Genomic DNA, 15,840 nt, shown 5'->3' on the forward strand with positions numbered 1-15,840 from the left:
TTTTAAAGCCCTCAGGCCTTTTACTGAGAACAAGCTTGAATTCATTATCTGAGCATTTTCACTATCCTTTTAATATGTGTTTACTGCGTTCAGACTTCAGCAGTGCTTACCTGGATATGCAAGGCTCTGTATTCAGTGCCCAGGACCCAGGGAAGCTGGTGTGGTAGCACACAATTATAATCTCTGTAGAGAGGCTGAGGCAGAAGGACCAAGTTTTAGGCCACCCTGGTCCACAGGGCAAGACTCTCCTTCAAAACAACAGAAAGGGCTGGTGAGCACAGGTCTATAATAAAATTCTTATCTATTGTGCTCATGGCCCTAGGCTCAACCCCCAGTACTAAAGGGGAAAAAAAAGAAAGAAAAATGAATTTGTATGAGGAGGTGCTGGGTATGTGTGCTATGGACACAGTGTTGAGTGAGATTTGGTAGCTTCTGGGAAATTGTGGCTTGTGAGCGACTTGATCAGATGTGTGTTTTCCAGAACCAGAAGGGCTCCTGCATGTGCTGAGGGTGAGGCCAGTTGAGGTTCCTTCAGACAATCCTAAGAAGGAAGGGCAAAACTGAGATAAGCAGCTGCCAGGATGGTAAGAGCCAGGCAGAAGGAGGATATGGGGTGACTGCAGCCCAGGGCTACAGTGCATAGAATACAGAGAGACAAGCTTGAGGAGGAATAAGGCTTTGAGATTGGAGAGGTGCCATTAGACAGTGGGTAAGCAGCCAGGCGGTGGTGGTGCACACCTTTAATCCCAGCACCTGGGAGGCAGAGGCAGGTGGATTTCTGAGTTTGAGGCCAGCCTGGTCTACAGAGTGAGTTCCAGGACAGCCAGGGCTACACAGAGAAACCCTGTCTCGAAAAACCAAAACAAACAAACAAACAAACAAACAAACAAAAAAGACAGTGGGTAAGCATCTGATCTGGAGTTCAAGAGTGGGTAATATTTCTGTGTGGCATTTAAGCTGGGCTTCCATACAGACTCCTGATACTGTGTCCTGAAGACACTAAATAAGGGAAGAGGCTGGTCCATAACCTGTTGCTTTGTAGGTGGAGTAAGGTGGAGATGGGCTTTATATTTCTGTCATAGAACCCCAGGTTGCTTGTTGAGTAAAAGGGGTGATTCTGAGCATCAAAGGTACAACCTTCCCTGGCTCCACTGCCTACTAGGGGTTTTTCCTGTCTGCCTTTTGGGGAGCCCCTAGACTGGGTGCTACTTATCTCAAAAGACCCAGTTTTTCTCCACACCACGGGTTGGACCTTTCTGTGTATACTTACAGAAGTCTAGGGGAAACCCACCTTGCAACTTGCCTTCCTTTCTTCCTTCCAGGCCGCCAGCTTCTGTGGAGTCAGCCTTAACAAAAGGCAGCTCTTTGGTAAGAAGTAAGGGAGGCCAAGCATGTAGTATCCACTCCAGTCTTCCACATTGTGGGGCCCACCAGGATAAGGGAAAACTGATAGTGTCATAGGAGCCCCTGGCTGCCCACAGCCTCAGGGCACTTGTCTATGGACTGTGTAAGCTGCAGTGTTTCAGCCTGGGATGTCTTCCTTTGGAGGCAACAGACTATCCATATAGTAAAGCACACCAGGCTCTTTCTGAAAGGCTGTCCTGCCTGGCTTTTCATTTATTTGTTTGTTTTATAGCCCTGGGGGTTGAACCCGAGGCACTCTGCCTAATGCTACCAAAGTATTCTACCACTGAATTCATCTCCAAACTAGGTTTTGGTTTTTTTTTTGAAACAGGCTCTCACTGTGTAGCCTAGGCGTGCCTAAAACTCATGATCCTTTTAGTCGGCCTTCTGCATGCTGGGATGACAGGTATGTAACTGGTCTTCCAACTTGTTGCACAGTTTTTAAATTGGGTTCTGTACACTCTCAGAGACTTTGGATATTGACTGATAGGTGAGTCTATTAGGAATAAAAACAGGCTTGCTGTGCCAGTTTTTATTGTCACTCATTGTCCGAGTCTCAGCACAGGCTGCCCTTCCCTTCTTCACATCAGCCTCATCTTGAGCCACTTTGTTCCTGTTTGCTAGTTACCGACCATCCTTCCCAGCAGGGCCCTTGCCAGCACTCCTGTCTTGGAAGTGTGTGGATCCTTAGAAGGATTGGGTTATGGGGCATACTCCTGCCCTGGAGTCTGTCTTTCTTCCTGGGCTCTTCAAGCCTTGCTCCCAGCACAGCACACAAAGGACACTGTCCTAGCAGCTCAGTAAATCCCAGGTCTTTGGCTTCTTGGAGTCTGTGAGCTAGGCTATAAGCATTCATGTTTACCCCTGGAACCTGTGGGTGTATATACGTGTATGTGAGTCCTGTGTGCAGAGGCCAGAGGTCGACATTTGCTCTCTTGCTCAATTGCTCTCCACCTTATCTTTAGTTTCTCTCATGGGAACCTAGGTCTTGCCAATTCAGCTAGATTGGCCAGTGAGCACCGCTGATCCTCCTGTCTGTACCGCCCTGGCGCTGGTATTATAGGCATGTAATGCCACATCCAGCCTTTTATGTGGATTCTGGGGGATTGAACACGTACATCCTCATGCTCCTCTAACAAGCCCTTTACCAACTGAGTCATCTCTCCACCCTTAGACTGTCTTTGATCTGAACCATAAAGATACTCACCGGCCTATGCCCTCCTTGTACACAGTGCCTCGACTCAGAATGAGCTCTGTGCTTGGTGGCTTCGTCCTTGGCTCATGCTTTCTGTGCCACTGCCTGGGGCTAACGCAGACACAAACTCTAGGAAGCTTTTTCTGAGTATTGTTTCCCTACGGGCAGAGGGCTCTCACACCCTTGCTTTCCAGTCATGGTGCCTGTACCTTGGAATGGCTTGGTCAGTGTCCTGTCCTGACCAGGGCTTCCTGAGAGCTGAGGCAGTGCCTCACGTCTTTGTCCTCCAGCACTTGGCACCTCGGCATGCAGGAAGCGTGTTTTGAATGCCTATTAAAGTGATTAAGCCTCCATGACTCCCGGGCGGCTGTCTTTCTTGGTCTGAAGATATTTGCTGAGAACCTGCCATGTACTTAGCCTTGCAAGGCACACCTGTCTCAGACACCTAACTTAGAACTTAGGTCTGTCGAAATTCTAGTGCTGTTGACATCCTGAATTCTTTCCCTTGTATTCTCATTCCGTCTGTGCTGGCGGCTTTTCCTGACCTGCTATGGGAAGAAGCTCTAGCCCCTGCCTGCAGGCGTGAGAGGGGTCTAGAATGGCTACATAATCTTGGATCTCAGAAGCCCACGTGTGATCTTAGACATCTTTAGAAAACCTGCATCTGAACTTCCAGCCAGCAAGCAGTCCAGCTGGCACATGGTGCTGACTCACACCCGTTACTGCTTACATCTCTTTTGTACCTGGCACGTGCCTGCTATTGTGTGCCACCTGCAAAAGACCCACTATCAAGTTCCCTGTACCCAGCTTCTCGGGGAGTCAACTATGAGTGCCAGTCACCATCAACACTTGAGAAATTCCTATGCTGTGCTTCAGGGCTGAGGCCACAGACACCCTGCCTTCTGGGGTCACTGAGTAGGACAAGTTTGTTAAGGTTTCCTACTGTTATTCAGCCCTCAAAATTGACTTGGGCCCAAGTCTACCTATTTCCTTCTCTGGTTTCTTCCTTCCCAGGCACACAGTGTAATGTGACATTTGGGTATGGAAGTTACAGTCTAGGAGAAGATTGGGACATACAAGCAGATGACTGCCATACCTCAGTGTGCCGAAGCGGGTGGAGACAGACGTGGATACGGAGGCACTGGCCTGGAAGGTCACTGGAGGGACTTGGCAGGAGATTTGATTGGAATGAGCTAAGAAAGAAAGAGGGGACAACTACGTCCTACCTCTCCTCCTTCATGTTCCTCTAGAAGGGACTTGCCTTCTGATTATACCTGGGGACTGCAGTTTGCACTGTGTGGCCAGTGCTCCTGAAGCTGCTGTGGGAGGGGCCGGAAGGGTGGAGGACAGGAAGGATCTCCTGTGAGAGGTGTGACAGGACAAGCCCTGGGCTTGGCCAAGTGCTAGGGTTGGAGCTGAGCTGCAGTGGAGCTGCAGTGGAGCTGTGGAGCATGAAGGTCATGAGATGCACTGGGACTCCTGGGAAGCTGCGGAGGTAAGGACTCAGCTCACTGCTCAGCTTGAGAAGAAGCCAGAGGAGCGACATCAGCTATGAGTGCTTTAGAGAGATAAGGGCCTGAGGTATCTGTTATGTATAGCATCTGGATAGCAATGTCCTAAAGGATCACCGAGTCAAGTGCAGCCTACTCTGGCCAGCTCTGAGACTCTGAAGGAATTTAAAAGAAGGGGCAAGGCTAGAGTAGGGCCTCCTTAGTGAGGGCCCAGGGAATTAAGGTCTCAGGAAGTGAGATCAGAACCTTGGAGGGGACTTTACGTGGGTCCATGGCACCAAGTGGAGATACAGATAAAGGGCGGGTCTGGAGAGGAAAGGATGTTCCTGCCTGATAGCCAGCCCTTCTCAGAGGAGGTGGGGGCTGAGGGGGTGGCGCTTAGAACCAACGCCTGGGAACAGGAGAGGTGCTAGAGGCAAGCCAAGAAGGCCTGCCAGGCAGCACCCAGAGCCCAGCATGCTCAAGTCCCATAAGCAGATGGTTTGATTTTTTCCCTCTCTTCTGCTCTGATGTAGGTGTAGAGAAGTGTGCTTCAGCTCGGCCTCCTCCTACCGGGCTCTGAGACAGGAGGACAGGAGGTGGGAGCCAAGGTTTGGTGTGACTGGTCTAGGTTAGCTGCAAAGGTGCTGACAAATAGGGACTGGTGCTTCTGGGTAGGAGTGCTCTGTATGGCAAGGTCTTAAGAAAGTGCTAGGCCTGGCATCTTTAATCCTGGAACTAGAGAGGCAGAGACAGGCTAGAGGCTAGCTGGTCTACATGTGAGTTGCAGGCCTACATGGTGAGAAACTGGAGGCGGGGAGAGAAGAGAGACAGACACTGCTTGTATTTGGCCTCTGGGTAGAATCGTGTTGGACAGCCTAGGTATATATGGCAAGGTTTTTAATGTGGTTGGGAGAGGGGGGATCAGGGAGCCTGAGCTTCTCACTCCACCCTTCTAGTGTTAGCAGCACAGAGAACAAGGTAATGGACTGGAGACAGGTGGCCAGAGAGCCTAGTGAAGAGAGGTGGGAAGGATGCCTACAGAGAGTAGAGGGGTGTGCGGTGGTGATTGGGGTACCATAGGCTAGTGCACGAACAAGAGAGCAAAAGAGGGTCCTGTGGGGAGGAGAGTAAGAAAAGGGGTGGGGTTGAAAAGCCAGAAGACCAGTGTCTCTGGGCAGTGGGGCTCAGAGGAGGCTAAGTCTCCAAGGGAATATTCTGGAAGTATGTCCATGTGGGACCTCTCCTACCATGACATTCTGTATGTGAAGGCCCAGGGTGTGATTGTCACTTGCTCTTGGTTGATATTTGTTACCTCTGTTCTTGTCTCTGTCATTCACCTCCTGGTCCAGGTCTTCTGTCAGGCTCAGCACCCCTGCCCTGGGCCCTGCGGCTGCCTCTTGTGCTCCTCCCCTCCTCCCTGTCTCAGAAGTGTACCTTTGGATTACCTCTCAAACATACTTCTCCTAGCACCTACCCCACACACTTGCCACCCCAGATGCCCTTTCAGGTTTCCTACCTGCTGACATCTCTATTCTCAGCCACTAAATCCTCCCACACCATTCACCACTGGGCCAGCTGCTCAGCATGTTGGCACTCTGAACATCTCACCAGATAGCAAACCATCATTATCACAATGGTCATGGCTGTGTCTTCCCCATCCCCAGACAGCATACCCATGGCCTCCCCTGAACCTGGACCTGGAGGCATGGTCAGGGCCAAGCGGATGTCGAGGTCTGGCTGTGTTCTTTAGTGATCTGAGTATTACACCTCCCCAGAACTGGTGGGCTTTTTTCTTTCCATGTCCAATCATGAACATGCTTTGAATTATGCCAGGTTGACCAGCATGAGAGGAATGTGTGCTTATCTGTCACATAGAAATGCCCACAGTGCCTCACTGCCCCCTTCTGTTGTCCAGTGTTATCTTCAGGGCCTGCTGGGCTTCAGGTTTCCCATATGCTCAGGCTGGGGCCCAGCCTCAAGTCTCCATTCTTTATTCCTGTCTGATATTCCATCTACTTCTGGTCTCCAGGAAAGCATGTGGTGATTGCTAAGACTGGAGAGGAAAAGCTGAGCCCTGCCTAGCATATGGCATGGTGACTAAGGTTCAGTCAGCCAGGGCTCTGGGCAATAGTCAGCTTGTTCCTGTGGCTGGAGGAAGCATTGTAGGCTGACACTGGACAGGGGTGAGGAGTGTAGTGCTCCCTTAGGACAGTCTGTCTTTGTTTTTGGTGGTTCTATGTGGGTGTGGGTGCATTCCCTGTATCACCCGCAATGTAGGAAATTCAAGAGTCTGCTGGACTCTGCCCAAAGCTATCTCTGGGGATCACCCATATGGACCTCCCATGGCCTAGTAACTAACCCTTCTCCCCAACCTCTCAGCTGGGCTAGACCCTCCTTCCTCCCTGGTTCCTCCAACACAGACATCAGGGTGGTTTTCTAACTGCAAGTCTTGGGGTGTCACATGCATAACCTCCCCTGCCCTGCTTCTCACTTCACAACAGAGCCTTTGTACTCACCAAAGACTCCCCAACTTAGTGGTGCCTCCCCCACCTTTCTTCCTGCCATGCTATCCCTCAGCACTTTGTCTTTACCCACCCCACCCCATCCAGCACCCTATCTTTATAGACTTGAGGTATTTATTGTTGTGGGTGTCTGGGACAGGCAGGGCTCTAAACTAATTGTCTTTGGAATAAATAAAAGTTTGGAGCAAAGGGAGCTGTTACTGTTGTTGGCTCCTCCATTGCTTGTGACAGAGACACTTGGCTAGGAAGGGAGACCCAGCGTGCAGGTGTATTACAATGTAATCCTTAAGGCACAGTCTGTATGTCACATGATAGTTTGTTTTCAAATCTACCTGTTTGGAAAAAGAGGTGAGAAATGCAGTCTCATGACTAAAGCCGTGTTTTGGGACAGCCTGGTGGTGTTGGAGAAGGACCTGACCTTGCTGAGAAAAGAGCTAGGGCAGAGCTGCCTGTGAAGGGGCCTGGCTCTCAGGAGGGCAGTGGCCGTGTGGAAGGCTCACAGGCCTTAGGCTTTCAGCAGACTGGCCGTTCCTCCTATGCAGGGGACTCTCCAGTCTCTCTCCTGTCCCATTTGTCTGAAATGGAGTAAAGCCTGTGCTATCAGGCTGTCCTCCTGACTGAACAGGATGGGGTATGAAGCCACATCTTTGGCAGGCAGCCTGTGTGGCTGAAGATGGGGTGAGGTGAGGCCACTAGTGTGAAGGCACCATCACTATCCAGGATGGGGCTCAGTTTCTCCCAAGCTTCTTTTGTGTCCTTTCCACCTGCCTTCATTGCTTTTCTACTGTTGGGATAAGACACTAAGACCAAGAAAACCTATAGGAGAAAGAATCTATTAGGGTTTACAGTTTCAGGTGAATCATGACCATCATGGTGGGGAGCATGGCGGCAGGCAGGCAGGCAGGCAGGCAGGCAGGCAGGCAAGGCACTGGGGCAGTAGAAGAGAGCTTACATGTCATCCACAAACATGAAGGACAGAGAGAGAGAGAGAGAGAGAGAGAGAGAGAGAGAGAGAGAGAGAGAGAGAGAGAGAGAACACACTAGCAGGAGAGCTAACCAACTGGGAATGGTGGGGATCTGTTCCCAGTGACACACCTCTTCCAACAAAGCCACCTCCTAATCCTTTCCAAATAGTTCTACCAACTGAGGACCAACCAAGTATCCAAACATGAGCCTCCTGGCTGTTCTTATTCAAACTCCCTCCCAGCTAGAGACCTGCCACTCATGATGTAACAGTGAAGCCAATCCTGAGGAGCATGGTTTCCCTTTAGCCCACTCCTCACCTCCTCCCTCTTCTGTGGGCAAAGGGCAGAACAAAGACTTGACTGTAGGTGAAAGATGTTGAGTTTTGAGTTTCCCTGCGACATCTACAGCTCCCCTGATCTTTGGTCTTACCCTTGGCAAACGCAGGGCAGTGCACTGTGGTGAGAGGACACATCCTATGACAGGGTGCAGGCATCTCCTGGGAAATGTCATCCAGTCGGCAACATAACATTCTGGGGAACTAAAAAGGATTTCTTTCCACATGTTTTTTTGTTTTCTTCAAAATACACACTTCCCAGCTTCAGTTTCCTTCAACTTTCAAATAATCACCATTTTGCAAAGAAAAGGCTGTGAACATCAGGAGAGGCTTGTGGTGTGGGGAAAGAAGTGGGCAGGAAGGGGAAGTCAAGCTGTTTAAAGAGGCAGCTGTGTGTGGGTGTGGGGGTCACACCAGAACTCAAGCTCTGGCCTCATTGCCTGTGGGAGAACTACACCTCTCTTCAGGAATGGCCGATGGGATATCCATCCCAGAGGCCCCTGAGTATCAAGTGCCAGGCTTAAGACTCTTGAGTGCAGCCTCAAAAGAAACATGCAGGTGACATCTGAGCTATCCTGGCCTGTCTCCTGAGGGAGTGCTGTCTAAACAGTTTCAGTTCAACCATCACAGCAGAAACCTCTATTAGACTTCTCCTTCCCACCACCGATTCTTAGCATAGAACCCAGGCACCTTCTGTGTGTGTATGTCCTGCCTCCTGCCAGCCGCACTGCTCCTGGTGTTGGCTGTTCATTCTGGCCACACATTTTCTCCTTGGAGCTTGCCCTCCTCAGGGTCTTTGTACTTGCCCTCCTCACACTGTCCCCAACACTGCTTAGCTCTTCTCCCAGCTGCGTCAGTTTCATTACTCCAGTTCAGATGTCATCTCTTGGGAGATGCTCACACCGTGGATCCCCAGTAAAATAGCCATTACCCTACAGACCCACTATATGGAAACTGTACTGTCTGAAACTGTCACCAGCTGTCACTCCATACATCTAACAGGTGTCAAGTAAAGTTTTCCTGCTTTCTGGGAATCACTGCTGAGACCCAGAGCCGAGGGCCTGAAACACAGAGTGCCTCCCATTCCAAACACATGGAGCTGAAGGAGAGGGAGCCAGCCAAAGGTGCTACTGGAGAACCAGCTCTTCTCTGTTGAGAACTTGAGGGTGCAGAGAGGGACTTTGAGACAATGCAGTGCAGTGTCTGTGATGACAAATCACAACCCCCAGCCCTGGGAGAAAGTGGCTTCTCAAGAGCATTGTTAATAGGGGCAGTGCCTGTGCAGGATCTGTGCTACTGTGTGTTCTGTGTCACCCTAATGTCACCCCACCCAGCAAGCCCAGAGGCAGTACCCAACTCAAAGGTGTTACTGAGAGCCAGTGTCTCTAAGGGTGAGTGTTAGTTATTGCAGTTCTCCACAAAGCCACTGCCGTGTGGAGATGTGAGGCCAGGCCCAAGAAGCTAAATCTGGACCTCGAAGACAAGCCTGCTTGAGTTTTTAGTTGGCCTCATTTGCACCTGCTTCCCCTCTCTTCTTGACCACACCACACAATATCTGAGGAGTGTGGTTTGTAACTCTGTGTGACAGCACAGATGAACAGGAACAGAGAAAGAGTCAACTCACATCAGGTTAGCTAGAAAGCCTTGGGCCTGGGTGAGCTCAGTGAGGACAATGGGTATTTAGCATACAAGAGAGACAAGGTTGGATCTTAGCATTAAAAAGAAAAAGTGATGTGGTAACTTTCCTGTAATCTCCCCCCCCCACACACACACACATAGGGAAGCAAAAGTTCAAGGTCACCCTCAGCTAAGTAGACAGTTCCAGGTCAGCTTAGGTTACCTGAGAACCTATCTCAAAAATGGAAGAATGAGGCCAGGTGTGGTGGTGCTCACTTGAAGCTCAGTACTCTGGAGGCAGAGGCAGGCAGATCTCTGAGTGTGAAGCCAGCTTGGCTTACGTAGTGAGTTCAGGCCCACCAGGGTTACATATAGAGGCCCTGTCTCAAAGCACCAAAAAACCCCAAAATTTAATTCTCCAAAGTGTAGGTATAAAAGCCTAGTTTATTTTATGTTTTTGATGAATTTCCTGCCTTCCTCACTTCTCCATTTTAATGAGCAATCTATAAAAAAAAATGTGACTCAGTTGTAATGCGTGTGTAAGTGTAAGGAAAGGTTTTTAGGCTGTTTACCACAGCAGCAGTGGTAGCTAGCTCTCAGTTGACAGACATGGGACTAGAGTCATGGTCTGAGCAGAGCTCTCAAGTTTTGCTGTGTAATCTGGTCTTATCTGACCTTTGTGATTATGCATCCTTTTTTATTGTTTTCCAGAGACAGAGTCTCTCTGTGTGGCCCTGGTTGCCCTAGTACTGACTGTAGGCCAGAGTGGCCTGGAACTGAGAGACCCGTGTGCCTCTGTCCCTCGTGCTGGGATTAACGACTGTGCCACTGCCACTCTGTTGCGCCCCCCCCCTTAATTGATGTAGTTTTGACTTTATTTTATGGGTATAAGTGTTTTCCCTGCATGTTTATCTGTGCACCACCTGTGTGCTCATGGTCTCATCTCCCTGTATCTACAGTGTGATATGGGAATCAAACCCTGAGTCCTCCAGAAGGGCAGCCAGTGCTCCTAACCTCTGAGCCATCCAGCCAGCCCAATTATGCATTCTGTTATCACGTGATAAAAGCACCCTGAACCCATCTTTAATGATTTTTAAGTTGTATTTTATTTTATGTGATCTGTACGAGTGTTTGCCTGCATATATACACGTGCACCATATGTGTGCCTCTTGCCCTAAGGGGTCAGAAGAGGGTGTCAGATCCTCTGGAATTACAAGGCCCATATTATAGATGCCTGGAGAAAGCTTCGTGTGCCTAGCCCAGTAACATCCTGGGTCCCTTTGAGAGGGATAAGAGGAGAGATCGTTGGGTGTCATTGCCTCAGTGTCCCTCTGGTTCCAGCACATTCCTGGACCTCTTGCTACAGCACACAGCACTGTGTATTTCCTCCTGAAGAAGCTCCTTGAGCAGTTCCCTCTGTACCTCCATGACTTCTGCAGGTCTCAGTTTACTGTTCAACTGGAGCAGGCTGGCCTGTTCTGCTGAAGTCCCGTTCTATTTATAAATGTTTTTATTCTGCTCAGAGGGAGCAGGTCCTTGTCACCCAGACAGAGTGGGCCTGTGGTGGCTCTGTATGTTTTTAGCCCCAGAACCAAACTCTAAGGATGACTCAGATGTAGGAAAGTGTTTTGTGTGGGCATGGCTGAGGGGAGAGAGGCAAGTGGGCCTGCTGATTTCAGAGCACTGCAGAGGGACCCCACACCTGCCCCCTTCTGCTCTACGAAAGGCTTTCCCACTGAAACACACAATGAAAATCAGTTTAATATGATTATAATGCTTGCATCAATTTTGGGTTTTGTTTGTAGTGCCAGATATTAAACTCAAGGCGTCAGTCATGGCTAAGTACTATAGCACTTAGCTACACCCTCAGCCCCAGAAAACCTTGTCTTAATTAGGGCTTAATATGAAAAAGCCCCTGTAAAGACCTATCAGTGGGGGCTGAAGAGATGGCTTAGCAATTGAGAGCACTAGCTGCTCTTGCAGAAGATGTGGCTTCCTTCCCAGTACCCCACATGATTGCTCAAGGCTGGCTGTAATTCTAGTTCCAGGGGATCCAATGTCTTTCTCTGGCCTCCATTGGCACTACACAATTGTGATCTTCTTTCAAACATGCAGGCGAACATTCATACACATAAAATAAAAAGAATTAAGTCTTTTTCTCTTTCTTCTTCTTCTTCTTCTTCTTCTTCTTCTTCTTCTTCTTCTTCTTCTTCTTCTTCTTCTTCTTCTTCTTCTTCTTCTTCTTCTTCTTCTTCTTCTTCTTCTTCTTCTTTTTTTGAGACAGTGTGTCTTTAACTTTGGCTGTCCTGGAACTCCCTATGTAGACCAGGCTGGCCTTGAGATTCACAGAAATCTACCTGCCTTGTCTCCCAAATGCTGAGATTAAAGGCATGAACCATCACACTTGGCCTTTTTTAAGTGGAAGGAAATTCTGTACCAGAGTATGGTGGTACGTAGCTATAATTTCACAACTCTGGAGGCTATGGCAAGATGATCACAGCTTTAAAGCCAGAATATGCTGCAAAGTAAGACTGTCATTTAACAACAACAACAAAGGCAGGGGCAGGAGAGATGGGTCAGTGTTTAGAGCATTGGCTGCTTCTGAAGAGGAACCAGGTAATTAAAAAAAGAAGGCAGAGAGGTCACGGTAGGACTAGGGGAAGATGAGGGAGATGGAGCAGTTCTGAAGGCCCTGGTAATGGCACAACAATATGAAGGCACCTGACACCACTGAAGCATCTTTTTGTTTGTTTGTTTGTTTGTTTGTTTGTATTCTATGTGCATCTTTTGACTGCATATATGTCTATGCACCACATATGTGCTTAGTGCATATGGAGGCTAGAAGTGGGGACTGGATCCCCTGGAACTAGAGTTACAGATGGTTTTAAACCACCATGTGGGTGCTGGGCATTGAACCCAGATCCTCTAGAAGAGCAGCCAATGCTTTTAACCACTGAGATATCACTCCAGCCCTGAAGTATATTAAAAAGTGGTTAAAATGGAGGTTGAGGAGATGGTTCCTTGGATACGGTGCTTCCTGTGCAGCATGAGGACTGAGTGCAGATCACCAGCACCTGTGTAAAGCTGGACTCAGGAGCACGCCTATGCAATGCCAGTCCCAATGCAGCGGTAGGTGGGTTGGCCGAGACAGGAGAATCCCTTAAGCTCACAGGTAGCTAGCCTGGTGTGTGCAATAGTGAATAAGAGACCCTGTCTCAGCCACACAGTGGTGGCGCACACCTTTAATCCCAGCACTTGGGAGGCAGAAGCAGGCAGATTTCTGAGTTCGAGGCCAGCCTGGTCTACAGAGTGAGTTCCAGGATAGCCAGGGCTACACAGAGAAATCCTGCCTCAAAAAAAACCAAAAGAAGGAGAAGGAGGAGGAGGAGAAGGAAGAAGGAGGAGGAGGAAGAGGAGGAGGAGGAAGAGGAGGAGTCTATCTCAATGGAGGTGGGAGCAGGGACCAATACTCAAATTTGTCTTCTGATCTCCAACAAATATGCTCTGAGACACACACCCTCATACGCAGATATTTTAAAAATGGTGTTTAGCATATATTTTACTAAACAGAGGAGAAGAGTAAAATCAAGGTGTTTTCTTAGATGGTCCTACACGATAGGATTTACATCATAATTCTTCTGCTGGGTGTGATGTTACACACCTCTAGTCCCAGCGCTCTGGAGGCAGAACTTGAGGCCAGCCTGGTCTACAAAATGAGTTCCAAGACAGCCAGGGCTACACAGGGAAGCCCTGTCTTTTTTTTTTTTTTTTTTTTTTTTTGGTTTGGTTTGGTTTGGTTTGGTTTGGTTTTTTTGTTTTTTTGAAACAGGGTTTCTCTGTGTAGCCCTGGCTGTCCTGGAACTCACTCTGTAGACCAGGCTGGCCTCGAACTCAGAAATCCGCCTGCCTCTGCCTCCCAAGCGCTGGGATTAAAGGCGTGCGCCACCACCGCCCGGCGAAGCCCTGTCTTAATAAAAAAATAAAATTATTTTAACTCAGTAGCATTTTCTTTTTCTGTTTATTTTCTAGTTGAATTTTCTTGATGCAAGAGAAATCAGAGCAGTGTGGATATTTACCAAAACTCACTGAAGCGGACCCCTGTGGCATTGTTGGACAGTTCTACCATCCAGATCACAAAGGTCAGCCCCGTGTATGTGGGTGAATATTGGGCTTGTGTGCCAGGACAGCAGCCTTTGGTGAAAGCTTCAGAACCCAAATCAATGGGCTGTTGGGGCTGCCTGTGCGTGGTCCCTTAGTCTTTCTCACGCCCGCGTTTCCCTGCAGTGCCCTCTACTCTTCTTTTTACCCCTCTCTCCTCTCTTGTCTTTTTGTTGGAAGCCAAACTGAAGGCCTCATGCATACTAGACAGGTGCTGTACAGCTGGGCTCCATTCCTGCCCTTGGTTTTTTTTTTTTTTTTTTTTAAATTTTATGTATAGGAGTGTTTTACCTGAACATATTATATTTTTACCACATACATGCCTTTTTAAAGATTTATTTTTATAATAATGTTCTTATTTTTTAAAAATTATAATGTAGTTACATCATTTCCCCCTTCCTTTTCCTCCCTCCAAGCCTTCTCATGTAACCCCCCTTGCCCTCTCAACGCCATGGTCTCATTCTCTTTAATTGCTGTTACACACACTCTTAAATATATAGATATAACCCGCTCGGTCCATACAGTGTCACTTGTATGTACATGATTTCAGGACTGACCACTTGGTATTGGATAACCAGCTGGAGGACTCTTCCCTGGGGAAAATGATTTCTCCAACTCTCTTTTTGGTTTTCGAGACAGGGTTTCTCTGTATAGCCCTGGCTGTCCTGGAACTCACTCTATAGACCAGGCTGGCCTCGAACTCAGAAATCCACCTGCCTCTGCCTCTTAAATGCTGGGATTAAAGGCGCGCACCACCACTGCCCAGCGATTTCTCCAACTCTTAGCATTTCTTAGTTGCCTGTACTTCTTTGTCTAAGACTAAGCTTGATTTTTGTTTGTTTAGACAGGGTCTAACTATGTAGCCCTCTCTGGCTAGGAACTCACTGTAGTAAACCAGGGTGGGCCTTAAACTCACAAGGCATGCAACACCATGCCCTCTAAGATTTCTGTCTGTCTGTCTGTCTCTCTGTCTGCCTGTCTAGCTAGCTAGCTAGCTAGCTAATTTGATTTTTGAGACAGTGTTCCTCTGTGTAACAGAACTGACTGTCCTGGAACTCACTCTGTAGACCAGGCTGGCCTCAAACTCAGATATCTGCCTGCCTCTGCCTCCCAAGTGCTGGGATTAAAGGTGTGCACCACTATGCCTGGTTGTTTTTATTTTTTAGATGTATTTTATTTTATATGTAAGGGTGTTGGCCTGCAGATACATATATGCATATATGCACCATTTGTTTGCCTGGTGCCCACAGAGGTCAGAAGAGGGCATCAGATCCCTGCATCTGAGGTTACAGGCTGTTGTAAGTCTCCTGGCTTGGAACTGAACTCCGATCCTCTACAAAAGCAGTCCATGCTCTTAACTGCTGGACCATCTCTCCAAAGCCTATTTATCTGTTGTTGGGGTAGGGTCTCAGTATATAACTCAGTCTTGGATTTTCTGTGTAGCCCAGGAAGGGGTTGAATTTATGATCTTTGTGATTCCCCTTCTTTAGAGTTCTAGTATTTCAAGCATGTGGACTACACCCTGCTCACCCACTTGTCCTGTGTGTCTGGATCACAGCGGCTGCTATGTAGTGAGATAGTAGCATCTCCCTAAGACTCCTGGCTGTAGTTTAATAGGAACAGTTCTGGAGTTTAATTGTCTGGTTTTGAAATTGTGGCACCTTCTACTTGTCCCTCTACATGGTTACTAGGGAATTCCATCCAGGCTCTATTTCTTATCCGACCAGTGGCATCCACTGGAATCACCTGTCTGGAGCTTAGCTTTTAAGCTGGCTGAAGATAGAGCTGTTTTAGAACTTCTTCCTCAGGACTGGGACATGGCACAGTGGTACAGTATTCCATCCAGCACGGCGAGCAAAACACAAGTGTGTCCCCAGTCCAGCTGATCAGAGCCTGACTGACAGAGAGGCTGAGAGCAAGCACTGTCCAGCAGGCCCCTCTTGTCCTTTGTCCCTTTTAGATAGCTCCTGGGCTACAGTAGCCTAAGTGGATTTTCCCAAGTAGAAAGCTGTTTGTAGCAAAATTAGGGGGTTTTTTTCTTTTAAATCTTTTTGAAGACTATTGTGTGTGTGTGTGTGTGTGTGTGTGTGTGTGTGTGTGTGTGTGTATATTTATTTATTTATTTATTTATTTATTTTGGTTTTTTGAGAC

The sequence above is a fragment of the Arvicanthis niloticus genome, chromosome 6 (assembly GCF_011762505.2).
Source record: "Arvicanthis niloticus isolate mArvNil1 chromosome 6, mArvNil1.pat.X, whole genome shotgun sequence".
Taxonomy (NCBI): Eukaryota; Metazoa; Chordata; class Mammalia; order Rodentia; family Muridae; genus Arvicanthis; species Arvicanthis niloticus.